Raw genomic sequence first — 6,284 nt, 5'->3', positions numbered from 1 at the left:
ATGAGAGTTTTAAAACTGAGAAAATAGATTCCATTAGAACGGTCTAGTCACTTAGGTAGCGTTTGGTGTAGAGATAGAGACGGAAAGACTGAGACTGAGAGACAGAGACTAAGAGACAGGATTGAAATAAATCTCAGTATTCTGTTTGGTGCAAAATGGGAGACAGGAATTGAAATAAGATTGAAACTCTAATTCAATTTGTATAAAGGGTAAAATTGGAATTAATTAATTGAAATGAAAGTATTTTAGGTATAAAATGTTATTAAAGTTTTAGTCTCTATCTTTAAAAATTTCAGTCCCCTGTGTCCCTACTTTTTGGAAGTACTGAAATACTGAAATTTTAAAGACAGAGACAGAAATTTTAGTACCAGTCTCTGAACTAACAAACACGATACTGAGTCTCAGTCTCTCAGTCTCTGTCTCAGTACCTCAAAACAAACACTACCTTAGTGAACGACGCATTACGAAAAGTCAGTTTCTATCACATATCTCAAATAGAAAGAGTAAAATGTGAATCATCCCTAATTACGACATTAATAAACAGATAACGGTCCGAGATACATACGTTTCATCTTCCTGTAGGTGAATGCACAATCACACTAGAAAATGTTGCACACATCCGACAGTCGTTCTGTAAATGGAAGAACGGATAATAGTTTTTCCCACTTGGTCGACGAATGCGTGGCCAATTTCGGGATACCGCCAAGCGAAAGTGAAAATGTATCTAATGTGATCAATCTGTCATGGATTAGACAAATCCATGATATAGAGGCGTTAGACATTCAAGAGTCTGTGCAACACTATGTCCGATGTCATATATTCTGTTTGATTAGTACCACTTTGTTTCTTAACAAGTCGACGTCGATGGTAAGCTACAAGTACTTGCCCTTGTTGAGGATTTTTTCGAAAATCAAGTCTTATAATTGGGGATTGGCATGTTTGGCATAGACAAGTCTTTATGTAGGGGTCTTTCATTAAGATATGAAAGAGATGGATGGTCCAATAGTGCTGTTACACATCTGGGCATGAGAGCGAATGCCTTAGCTAGCTCCGATTCCCACACCCGTTTCTGCAGGTGGAGTATTTCCATTAGCGCAAAGGTAAAATTGTCTTTTCACATGGAAAATAGATTTACTATTTGGTGAATTGTTATGTTTCTAATTAGAAAGCTTAATATTTTCAAGTGGAATAACTGGAGACAACACTAGAACTATAGAGAAATGAAAGTCGCACACATTAAGCAGCTGCTAGATGATATGCAACATGAAGCAATAATAACTAGAAACCTTGAAATATAATAAAAAATATCTTTGTTGCTGTTAACTTCTGTTTGATTGATAGAATATTTTATTGCAGTTTCTATATATGGCTTCCGTATGTCCACATCCACCATGAGGTGCCACAAGATTTATATGGTCATCATGAGATATGGATTGTCGTGAGCCCCTTGATCAATTTTGAGATCATAAAATGACACCCAGCTGATCGAGTTCGTCGGCAATTTGGCTACGTACAACATATACCTGGCCCGTCAAAGGATTTGGAGGGGGCACACAATGTGACGTTGCGTGGTGAACAAAACACTGACTGAAGACAAGATTATAGCAACTGGATCGTAATGTGGGATGTGGACTGACGACATTATACCATTGATGACTTCCTGGTCGTATGTTATTAGATGCCTGTTCTCCTCGTGTTCCTATTAGCAATGTTGGCGAGTCTACTGCACAAATGTCTATGGATTCCACGAGTAGTTGTCCTGACAGTGGCTTTGGCTACACGCATGAATGGGTTGACATATGCCTAAATGAACAAGCTTGGCAAATGACAAAAAAGACACATGTAGCGATTCAAACGAAGACCAAGTGGAGGGATTTGAGGACTCAAGCATGGGTGACAGCGACAATGGTGATAATGAGCATGACTCCCCAGGTGGTAGCGCTGGCGGCACCTACCAATGCGGCAGTGGGCATGACAGGGCATATTTTTTTCGAACCCATATGGCACCACCAGATAAAATCAACCCATCGCCTTTTATGAAAATGCTTAAAAAGAGAAAGAAGTTTGTAACTAGCGGACCAAATTGGTTAGGAAAAAAGAAGGAAAAATAAACTTCATATGATTTTTTAGTGTAGCATAGTCTTAGGTAGCAACTATGATATGTATGTTGTGATATAAATTTTGTATGCATTTTGAACTCTTTGGTATCAACCATCATATGTATTTTGGAAAGCTCTAATGCATAGATGGAAGCTCCAAAATACTCGGCGCATTATTTTGACGCATTCCTCTATCTCAAATCCACGATATGCTTATATAGTATGAAGGTTGTGGTAGGCTTAGAGAAGGGGGGGTTGAATCTATGCCTTCCTTTTTAATTACTGTTGTTACCCTTTTAAAACAGATTTGCAATTCTGATTCTGTTTTAACTTAGCAGCAAAAATTTATGAGACAATTTATTTTTGTCTCATGAATATCAGAAAACAGAACACAGCAGAGAAGAGAAAAGCTAACACCAGCATGTATCCTGGTTCAGTTGCCTTGTGCTATGCAACCTACATCCAGTCTCCTCCACAACTGTGGAAGAATTTCACTATAGTAAACAGTATTACATACACCAATAACACAGGATTGACCCAATCCTTTCACACTCAAGTTCTAACCTAACTTGACATTGGCTATGCTAATACCTAACTATACCTCTTAGTGCTAACCCAACTAAGAAAGGGATACCATTCAGATACTAGATACAAGACACTTAATCAACCTAAAGAAATCAGAAAATAACTCTAGGCTTTTCTCTCAAGTGTATCTCTCAGCCTTTTTCCACTCATGGCTTTTTCTCAAGCTTTCTCACAATGCCTTTTCTCTCAAGAAATTACAGAAAGATAAGCTTAGAAAAGTACATTACAATCAGTAAAACATGAAGGAGATTGACTTCATCAACAGCCTCTGTGCTATGCAAAAAACCAGATTAGCAAGCCTCTGATTCAGTTCTTCATACTGGCGGAATGCACCTTTGATTAGGAAGCACTGTCCAGTTAGATGAACTTCTTCAAAGAGCTATCTCTCAGAACAAAACCTCTACTCACTGGTTTTCTCTCCTTAGTTTCTGAATGAACAGCAAACTTCTTATATCTCCTTGCATGTGGCTGAGTTCTTCTTCCAAGGTCAACACCTTGAGCCTTGAGCTTTACCAACCCACAAGCTTACTTTTTCATTTTTAACATCAAAGAGTAACCTTTGCTTCTGACTCTTCCAACTTGACCGAAAGCCATGAAGAAGTAACCGGAATTGTTTTCCACTGGTTAACCAAATCTGAACCATAGAGATGCAACTTGGTCCCCAAGTTTTGATTAGGTCCGTAGATACACAGCAGAATGTGCTTTCAGCCCAATATTCTTTGCTGAATGCCTTTTATTCCATTTGGGCTATTAACATTTGGCCTGCAACAATAAACAATTAGTTAATAGGTAGATATAAATTAATCAACACTAATTATTTATTTTGCTCAAAAATAATGTTTGTCATCATTAATTAATTTAGTTAATTTCTTAACTCAACATAGTATCTACCTGAACCACAGAACTTGGGTTTTGAGCACACATTATCATACACCATGCCGGCAAATACTCATATGAAACTTTCCAACCATAAAAATTTTTTTGCAATTGACTTTTGATTTTCCAACCAAACTTTACGATAGCTTATTGTATAGTTAAACTTCGATTAAACATCTGCAATGACAAGTCAGACCTTCAAAGATGGGCCAACTTCAACAAGAGGCCTTATAACATCCGCAATTGTGTCTGAATCCAGTTTCGAATGGTCTTGTGAAATTGTCCCTATAGTACACATAAGATTTTCATTGTATCGCCTAATTTTCCAACAACACTTTCGCTGAATTAAACTAGCCTAAATCATCCAATCACAACCTCTACCATACTGCAAGTATTTCGCATAAAACGTCAAAGACTTAGACTCGTAGACCTTGTAATCGACCCCTTTAAAAAGGGTGTAATTCCTAATTGAGATGACTATAGTTTCTCTGGAACTGAATTCCATTCTAACAGCAAACTCACCATCTTGCACAAACGAAATGCCTATAGACAATGAATAACAATTTTAAAGTTCTATAAAAGTATATGTCATAGTATTTAGCGTCTTAATTAAAAGTAAAAATAAAATATCACTAATTCATAGCCATTTTGATTCAAGCCCTTACAATATCAAGTAAAATAATGAAACTTTTCTGATTCTTTTTATTTGGTGCGCGCAAAACAATCTTATTAACAACTACTACAAAGACTTGTCGAAATTTGAAATATTGAAATAACCAATATTATTTAAAAAATATATTTTAACCAACATACTTTAAAAACTGATAAAGTCACATACTTGGGTTTACAAACTTAAAAATTTTCGGTGTCTGCATAGCATCAAAGACCAGAGCACACATGAAAGATGACATATCGAAGGAATGTTGGCTTGCTACTATGTTTATTGAAGCATGAACTTTTATGTCATTTGCCTCATTCCCTTCGTTGTTTCCTCCCAACATGTTATTGTTGGCTAAGAACTCTTCTTCATTGTTATTGTTGTTTACTTTTCAGTCTATGTTGTATCCTTCATTTAGTAATGATTCATTTGCTTTGTCACTAACAACCAACTGTTCAAACTCAACATGCAACTCTAGTGTTGGCACCTGAGCTTGACTCTGTCGATAAAACATTAACATCGCTAGCATAGTAGTTTCATCGGTCACATTTATATCACACCACCGAAATCTAACACCGTCTACCTGTATAAAACACTTCTAACTCTTTCTAAAATACCACCGTATATATGTTGACATAGTCTATTTTGTAACTCTACAAATGACATCGTATAAGGCATAATAAAAGAAGTTGGAATCTTACAAATAAATTCACATTTTTAGTTGTGTATGGTATAACCTCGCCATCAAAATATACTAATAAACTCACGTTACCTTCCATTACTTGTCCAAGAAAGTTGTTGTTATACCACTCTAAACTAAAAATGTTTGAGACCTTGAAGTTAAAGAAAAAAAAAGGTGAAAGAATGAAAAACACAATTCCGAAAGAAGAGAAAGAATGCCTATCTCATATGAATTCGGTTATCTCCTTATATAAGAAGATAAAAAGAATATATTTATAGATTTTTAGCTACAAAACAGTCAATTTTTACTACAAATAATACTAAATTATTACAATTTTGCATACAACAAGATACTAAATTATTACAATTTTGCATACAACAAGAAACTAAAACTATTAAATTAGCCTACTAAAGAAAGCTTCCACTTTTTGCAAACTATTGAAAACATCATATCACCTGAATAAAGTTATCTTTTTTCTAAAAAAATAATCTCTTTTAACTTTTTCCAAACAATGAGGTACCTTTTTTATTTTAAAAAAAAGTCAAAATTCATCTCACCGTTAGCGAGAAAGTTTTTTTGTAATTTTTTAAAAATTTATCTTGCTATATGCGAGATATATTAATTTCAAATTAAATATTTTTTTTTTGAAAAATCTTAGCGCAGTTAGCGAGAAAGCTGAAATTACTGCACCCAAATGCATCACCTTCTAACCCCATCTGTAGGCATAACTCTAAAAATCAATCCATATACAAAATTTTCAACCTCATTTATTGTGTAAATGAATTAATTATAAAAATATCTCGTTTACACTGTAAATAAAATAAGACACAAATTTTAAATAAATAAAATGGGATATATGGGAATTGACGTACTTAATAGATCTCGTCTGCCGTATAAGCGAGATATATTCATAATTAATTCGTTTATACCGTAAATGAGATATATGTATTTGTAAATATAAAAATATAATTTTTTAAAATAATAAGAGAATATTAATAATTTGATTTGGATCAATTTAAAAAGTAAAAATCAATATATTTTTTTACTATTTAGATCGACTTTAATTAATTTGTATCTCATCTAAATTTTAAATTAATAAATTCCTCATACTATTGAATTTTTAAAATGGACAATTTCAAAGATGGAAGAGAATAATGTATTGGTTTCTAAAAAATAATGTATTGGTTTGAATGGACAATTTTAAATCACTAGTTTTAGATGAGTAGGAAGAGAAAAAATATTTATTAGTTTACGATTTACTTTTGAATTTGGTCTAATTTGATCGCTAGTGATTTTTTTTTACGTAAATTCTATTTCAAACTAGCACATAATTTTTTTAGAAACTAACAGGTTTTAATTAGTACTCAAAAAGAGTACATAAAAA

The sequence above is a fragment of the Arachis ipaensis genome, chromosome B05, assembly GCF_000816755.2.
Source record: "Arachis ipaensis cultivar K30076 chromosome B05, Araip1.1, whole genome shotgun sequence".
NCBI lineage: Eukaryota > Viridiplantae > Streptophyta > Magnoliopsida > Fabales > Fabaceae > Arachis > Arachis ipaensis.
This window is presented reverse-complemented; position numbering follows the sequence as displayed.